The 7,625-nt window shown below is 48.1% G+C and overlaps 1 long non-coding RNA gene across 1 annotated transcript; it reads left to right on the top strand.

Annotated features, from left to right (window-relative positions):
• The first annotated feature begins 765 nt into the window (after positions 1–765).
• Positions 766–1,807, top strand: LOC146427519 (uncharacterized). Its single transcript, XR_014856430.1, has 3 exons — positions 766–890; positions 993–1,238; positions 1,642–1,807. It is a non-coding gene; the product is annotated as an uncharacterized LOC146427519 (long non-coding RNA).
• Positions 1,808–7,625: the final 5,818 nt, after the last annotated feature.

Genomic DNA, 7,625 nt, shown 5'->3' on the forward strand with positions numbered 1-7,625 from the left:
TAATTTTCAGCCAGAGCGTTTCAAACTCCATTCTCCTGCAGGAAAAGCCTGATGGGAACTAATTGATGTGAGAGAAATTCAAGCACGAAGGGGGAAATGCCTTCCTCCCTATGGATTATTCACACTTCGTGGCCAGAGAACCTCAAAAACGTGGGGATGAACTTCCAGAGCATCTTGTTAGCACAGAATTGCCAAATTCTGGCTCTGCAGACACACTGTTTGGGTTTTTTTTTTTCCCCTAAATAGCATGGAGCCACGGGGAAAAATAATAGGGACATGGAAAGTGCCAAAGGTTTCTTCAGGCTGGGAAATTTGGGGTTGTTCAGGCTGGAAAAGGGAATTTGTGTGGAGAACTCAGAGCATTTTCCAGGATCTGAAGGGATGACAAGAGAGCTGGAGAGGGATTTGATCAGGAACTGCAGTGACAGGACAAGGAGGAATGGTTTAAAGTGACAGGGAGGAGGTTCAGATGGGATATTGGGAAGAAATTCATGGTGATGAGGGTGGTGAAGCCCTGGAATGGATTTCCCAGAGAAGCTGTGGCTGCCCCTGGATCCCTGGAAGTGTCCCAGGTCAGATTGGAGCACCCTGGGATGGTGGAAGGTGTCTCTGCCCATGGCAGGAGTGGCACTGGATGATCTCTAAAATCCCTTTTAACCCCAAGCATTCTGACATTCCACACTAACCACCTGAAAGGAACAATTCTGAAGGTCACAGAGGAGGAGAATCTTTATCTGTACTGCTCCAGACACAACAAACATTCCCTAGGAATCTCCACCCAGCTTCATGCAGCTTCCTCATGGCACTGAAGGATCCAAGCTTTGCATGGAAAATCAGCCAAACTTTGGATGGAAAACCAAACTTTGGATGGAAAACACTGATATTTTCAGGTTCAGGGAGAAATGCTGAGCAACAACTCTGTGCCCTTTCCACTTTTCCCATTTCCTTCCCTCCACATGAAAAGCTGTTTAGTATTTTTTTTCCCTCTTCAGATTGTGGCACAAAACCCAACCCAAAGCAGCTAAAAATGTCCCCCAACCTGCCAAAATCCTGCTGCAGAGCTGAGGAGTGGGAAAGTGAGAGAAGGAGACCCTTCTTCCTAGAAATCCCAGCTGAGGAGCAGCGAGGAGCAGGGAAATCTGTGCTCAACTCCTCCAGCTTGGTTGTGCTAAAAAGGCTGAGTACTGAATTACTGGGAAGTGAACTCCTTTCCTGGGAAATTATTCAGGCAAAAGCAGGTGCAGCTTGAAGGAATATTTATCTTCTTGTGGCTGTGAGGCTCTTCAGAGCCATGGGGACATCCTGGGGGTGTCACCAGTGTGGCAGGGAGGTTGGATCAGGTCAGGATCTTTCCCAATTTTGGTTACCAACACCAAAATTCAGCGTCTCCATAACCTGTAAAACCTCCCTGGGCTCCATGGGGTTCATTTCATCACTTTGAGAAGCTTGGAGGTCACCAGGATTTGACCATCTTGGAATTTTTCTGACCTTAATGATTCCGTGAAGCCCTAAACTCATGGATTTGGGAATCTGGCTTTGAAGATCCAGACCTGGCTGGGCTGCTTTTGCCATCCCAGGGCCCTCACTCCTCTCCCCAGCCTCTGCCAGCAGCTAAAAATCCCATTTTTTTCTTTCCCAGAGGCTCAGCCTTGCACTCAGCACTTGTCATCTCAGCTCCTCGGTGGATAAATGCTCTCCCTGCCACTCTCAGCTGTCACAAGGATTTGTATTTGCCTTCATTACATCCCTCCCAGTCACGGGGTAATTAAATCCGATGTTGCTATAAGTCTCACTGAGCAAAGGAAAATTCAACAGATTAATCAGAATATCTTTCAGAAAAGCTTCTAAAAATATTCTAAATAGACCAGAAAAGCAGATGAGTGGCATTCTCATTTATTACCCAGCCAGGCTCTGGATACAACAATCCATTGGGTTGATAGATAACACAGCATCTCCTGCCTCTCCTCTTTCATTCTGGAAGCTCTCATTCAGATCAAGACACAATTCTCTCTATTATTGTCTCTCTCCCCCACTGGAGCTTATTTTGGGCTGTGTGCTCAGCATTCTCTCCAGGGCTGTGCTGTTGTCATGACTCTGAATTAGGTTTTTCCCTCCTCCCCGTCCCCACCCTGCCATGATGTTTTTTTGGAGCACACTGAGGCTCCATCCTGTCCTTCCAGCAGCCTGCAAGGATTTTGCTGCTGCTGCTGCTGCTTTCAGGGCCATCATGATGTAATTGCAGACATGAAATAGGAAATTCCCAGATGGTTCTCAAGGCTTTTTTTTTTCCTTTTTGCACAAGCCTGGGCTGGCTTTCCATGATTCATAATTTGATATTTGCCAAGCAGTTGTTTAAACCCTCTCAGCTCAGCTCCTGGCTGCTTCAACCCTGTCAGAACTGATGGCTTTTCTCCATCAGCTCAGATTCATCCAGACCATTTTGAAGGATAACTTCCCAAGGTTTTGTTTGGTTTGGTTTTTTTTTCCTGCCTGTCACAGTGGCACAAGTCTGACTGGGCAGAACTTACAGCTCACTTACGTCAGGAGCTGCAGCAGCCACTCGTCACCTGCAGCTGGGCCAAGTGAGCTGAGACAGAGGGGATGGAAATATTCCCACTGGAGCAGCTGGAGAGCTCAGATCCAGGGAAATTTCCCTGCTTGGATCAGTGTCACTGTAGCTGCAGCTGAGAACATTTATTATAAATGCATCACGCAATAAAACGAGGCTTTGCTTGCCATGGTGGAAGTGACCTTGCAGAGGCAAGAGGGGAGGATGGAACTCCCTGTCCCTGTGCATTCCTGCTCCCAGTCAAAACCACCAATTCCTGAGGAAATTCAGATGATATTTGTTGAGTTTAGGGCAGTTCTGCAGTGCCATATCTCCAAACCTGCTCCTGCATTCCCCTTCCATGGAAAATCCTGGCAAAGATCAGCACCAACAGCAGCCAACTCCCAACTGGGGAGGAATTCAGAGCTCCTGGCTCTTCCTGTGGCTGCAACACAACCTCTGGGAGGGCAAATCTCCCCAAAATTAAGGAACAAACCAGTGTAAGGTGCAGAGGAAGCCAGTCTGCAGCAGCTTGCCCTGAGAGCAGTGGGAATGGGAGGTGGGCAGAGTTCCTGCCAGCTGGAAATTACCTGGGGAAGGAGGTAGGCAGCACCGGAGGAAGGAGAGGATATTAAAAACACAGCCTCATGTTTCAATGCCAAAATTATTAGGAAAGCAAAGGAAATAGGCTGGAAAGCAGCATAATCCCTCTCAGTCAGTGGCTGCTGCTCCACTGGGGCAGCCTGGAGGTGCCAAGGTTGAGGGAGCAGCCGTTCATCATCTTTGATTTAGTGCTGCCCAGGCAAGAGGAACTCGCATGATCCATGGGTTGGATATTCCTCTATTGATCTCGCAGACTTGGTTTGCTAAACTCCACATCCATCACACCCCAGCCCTGCTCAGATTGCCCTGGAGAGGCTTGAAAGAGAAGCCACTTGTCCCACGAGGCCAAGGTCCAAACGCTTGGTGACAGCCAAGGACTGGGGCTGAGCCACTGCCGGGTGATGGATTGGCAGAATTTCCAGGTATTCCTTTCTCACAATCCTTGGAAAGGGCAGGAGCAGCCTGGGGGAAGTTGTGCTCCCAATTCCACACAGACTGATGGGGAGGGAGGGATGGAGAATCCACCTTTGCTCACCCCACACTTCATCTCACTACCACACAATTTAACTCCAAAAAAAACCTTCCTCCTCCCAAAGCAGAGCTCTGAGCTTTCTTTCCATCTTGGCCACGCTATCAACATCAGGTTTTTAGGGATATTTCTGTCCAATTTCACCATTTTCTGATCCTATCCCTGTCTCCAGTCCTTTGCCAAGGTATGTCCGACTGGGGGAACACAAGGAATGAGAAGACAGCTGGTGAAACAAATGCAAATCCCTGTCTACACCTCCTTAATCTGTTTTCTCTGTATTATCCCTGCCAGCAAGGACTATTTCTGGCCTGGGCTGGCCTGGCTGGGGAGGGCTGAGTGGGCAGAGAGAGGCTCGTGGTGCAGGCAGCAGTAAAATCTAAAAGTGTGGCTGAGTTGGTGCGAATTTTGAGCTAAAGAGTCAGGTTTTTTGGGATGGCGAAGGAATTTCTTAACTCCCAGGTGGTGGGATGAGACTTGATACAGAGGACAGGTTGATGGTCATCATTTGGGAGCTTTTTACACCTTCACCAGAAAAATCTGAATCCTTTTTGCTAAAGAACTGGTGGCAGGTCCCACCCTCCCTTCACTGCCAGGTTCTCTTCTGAATTATGCAAAGAGGAAGGTTTTTTTAGGCTCCCAGAGTGGTTTGAGCTGGCAGAGATGTAGAGAACATCCCATTCCACCCAAACCATGGGCAGAGACACTTTCCACCATCCCAGGTTGCTCTAATCTGGCCTTGGACACTTCCAGGGATGAGGCAGCCACATCTGCTCTGTTCCACCACAAAACCAGCCCAGAAGGAGGTGATCTAAACCCCCTAAAAACCCCAAAGTTATTTCTCTGCTGCTCCATCCCAAGCAAACCCCAGACCAAACTCAAGACAACCAGAGGCAGCTTTACCCCAAAACAAAGCCTGAAAGAGAAAACATCAATGAATCATTTCAGGATTCATCTCCCACCTGTCCAGCCATCATTTTCTTCTGCTGGGATCTGCAAAATATCTCTGAAAGCACTGATGGCTCTGACAGCCCTGAATTCATCACCTGAATTCCTACAGAGCTGTGGAAGGATCTCTGCAGAAATCCTCACAATCCTCTCCCCTTTCTTGTGAGAGCTGCACGTGTGGAGAACACAAAGTTTGATTCATTTTCTCCCTTTCTGACGGTTCAGCTGGAAAAAAGAGAAGCCAGGTATGAAGGGGATGTGAGAGACAGAAAAAGGAGTGAAATCAGACATTATCAGAGATCTCCAGGTAGGAAGAGCCACACTGGGAGCAAGGAGAGTTAAAATCCTCAAAATTGCTCCAAAAGGGAGAAGGGCTGGCTGGGGGAGGAAGACAAAGCACTGCCATGCCAGGAAATCTCAAAAATTCAGAGAAAGCTGAAGGTTTTTCTGAGAACAAGGTGTTGAGACAAAACTCTCAAAGTGAGTGTGCTCTGCTCCTCTGTAGGAGGATTAAATCACCCCCAGCAAAGCTGCCTTGTGCAGCAAGGAACCCAAATATTCCCTCTGGGGCTCAGGAGGGCAGAAAGGAACCCAAATATTCCCTCTGGAGCTCAGGAGGGCAGCAAGGAACCCAAATATTCCCTCTGGAGCTCAGGAGGGCAGAAAAGAACCCAAATATTCCCTCTAGAGCTCAGGAAGGAACCCAAATATTCCCTCTGGAGCTCAGGAGGGCAGAAAAGAACCCAAATATTCCCTCTAGAGCTCAGGAAGGAACCCAAATATTCCCTCTGGAGCTCAGGAGGGCAGGAAGGAGGTGTAGCAAGGAACCCAAATATTCCCTTTTGGAGCTCAGGAGGGCAGGAAGGAACCAAAATATTCCCTTTTGGAGCTCAGGAGGTGCAGCAAGGAACCCAAATATTCCCTCTGGAGCTCTGGAGGGCAGGAAGGAACCAAAATATTCCCTTTTGGAGCTCAGGAGGTGCAGCAAGGAACCCAAATATTCCCTCTGGAGCTCAGAAGGGCAGAAAGGAGGTGCAGCAAGGAACCCAAAGATTCCCTCTGGAGCTCAGGAGGGCAGAAAGGAACCAAAATATTCCCTCTGGAGCTCTGGAGGGCAGGAAGGAACCAAAATATTCCCTTTTGGAGCTCAGGAGGTGCAGCAAGGAACCCAAATATTCCCTCTGGAGCTCAGGAAGGAACCCAAATATTCCCTCTGGAGCTCAGGAAGGAACCCAAATATTCCCTCTGGAGCTCAGAAGGGCAGAAAGGAGGTGCAGAAAGGAACCCAAATATTCCCTCTGGAGCTCAGGAGGGCAGGAAGGAGGAGCTGCCAGAGCCCAGGAACACGTGGTGAGTTCAGCACAAAAGCACAGCCAGGACTCAGCCAGAAATAACCTCGTTCAGATGAAAAGCCTGGATAGAAATTTTAAATTTAGAAGGAAAAAAGACCTGTTTACCTATTACCAAACAGCCCCACTATTAACCAATTACTGAGAGGCAGCTCAGAGCAGCAGCTTGGCCATTAGGGTTGAGTATTCCAGGCTTTGCTAATGGGAGATAAATTCATGGCTGGGAAATTGGATGCAATTAGAGTAATTTTAGCAAGGAGTTCACAATGGAGCTGACCTTTGCTTTCCCATGCAGGGGGCCAGGAGAGAGATTGTGTTTGATATTATTTGATTTGTTGTGGGAAGAAAGCTTTTGTGTCGGCAAGTAGCAGAACCGCCCACCTCAGCAGAGAAAAACAGGTTGGGAGCTGAGGTTTGCAGGATGGTCTGGGCTTTAAAATTCTGAAATTCGAGTCTCATCTTTGTCACCAGCTCAGTGTGACAGTGCCTTTGCCTCTGTGGATGGTTTTAGCCACCTTTAAGGCTTGGCTGACTCAAAAATCTCTCATGGTTCCCAAATTTACCCTGATTTCTGTTGGACACTTCCTGTCTTTGCTGTCAGCACCTTCCACTGGGAGCCCACCTCGAGCAGTGTGGTGGGAAATCAGATCATTCCAAGCAGGAAATTCCTTTTTTCAGATAAAATTAGAAGGTTTTTTTCCCAAGTCAGAGCAGTCCTTAACACCTAAAAGGCTTAAACAGCCCTACTGGGGTGACTTCAACCAACACAGCCATGAAGAAAAAACCTTTGCCTGCAGCCATGCAGGACTGATAGACACCAAAACCATCTCTCCACGTATTTCCATGCTCCTAGATCTATTTTTATTTCCCTGAGCTGCTCTGAGCACCCAGCAGTGCTCCCCAGTGCTGTTCTAACCCTGAGGTCTGCAGCTACCAGGCACAACTCTTGCAAAGTCTGGCGTCGTGGGCTTAATACACAAAGTGCTTATTTTAAACACAGACTGATGGCTTTTCTCCCAGATAATGATGATTGATTCTGTTTTCCATCCTTTGTCAAGGCTCAGCACATGCCCAGAATTTTAACTAGTCCTTCTTCTGATGCTTCCATGCATCCATCTGTTCCCCTGGATCTCTCTCTCTCCGTCTCCTGCTTTAAATAATGAACTTTGCTACGCTCAGAACGATCTATTAATAAATAACAATCTCGGAGATTACACAAGCCAATTAATAGTGGAGCAGCATCAGGAGCTGGGCTGAGGTGTGGGAGGAGGGTGGAGCTGCCAGTCCTCTGCTCGGAGGATGAGTGGGACATTCTGCAAGGGCTGGGGGCAAAGTTGTGACAATAAACAAACCCGGAGTGGCTGATTCCACTCAAACTCCTGTGCAAATCGAGCCAAGGAGGGAGCAGAGCTCTGTAAATTCTGACATTGCTCAAGGCAGAGCTGAGGTTTTGTCTGCAGCTCCACTTGGGGAATAATCCAAGGGGAAGCCCAGCTTGGCTCAGCATTGAGAATTCAACACCAAGCAGGAGTTTTTGCTGCTTTAACTTGTTTGAGTGAAGCACAACTGGTGAAACACAAAGTTCTACATCTGCTCTGTCCTTTTCCTGATCAACCCCTGAATTTCAGCTCCTGTTATCCTGACAGAGCAA

Source organism: Lichenostomus cassidix, chromosome 24, assembly GCF_008360975.1.
Source record: "Lichenostomus cassidix isolate B80296 chromosome 24, HeHo_3.0, whole genome shotgun sequence".
NCBI lineage: Eukaryota > Metazoa > Chordata > Aves > Passeriformes > Meliphagidae > Lichenostomus > Lichenostomus cassidix.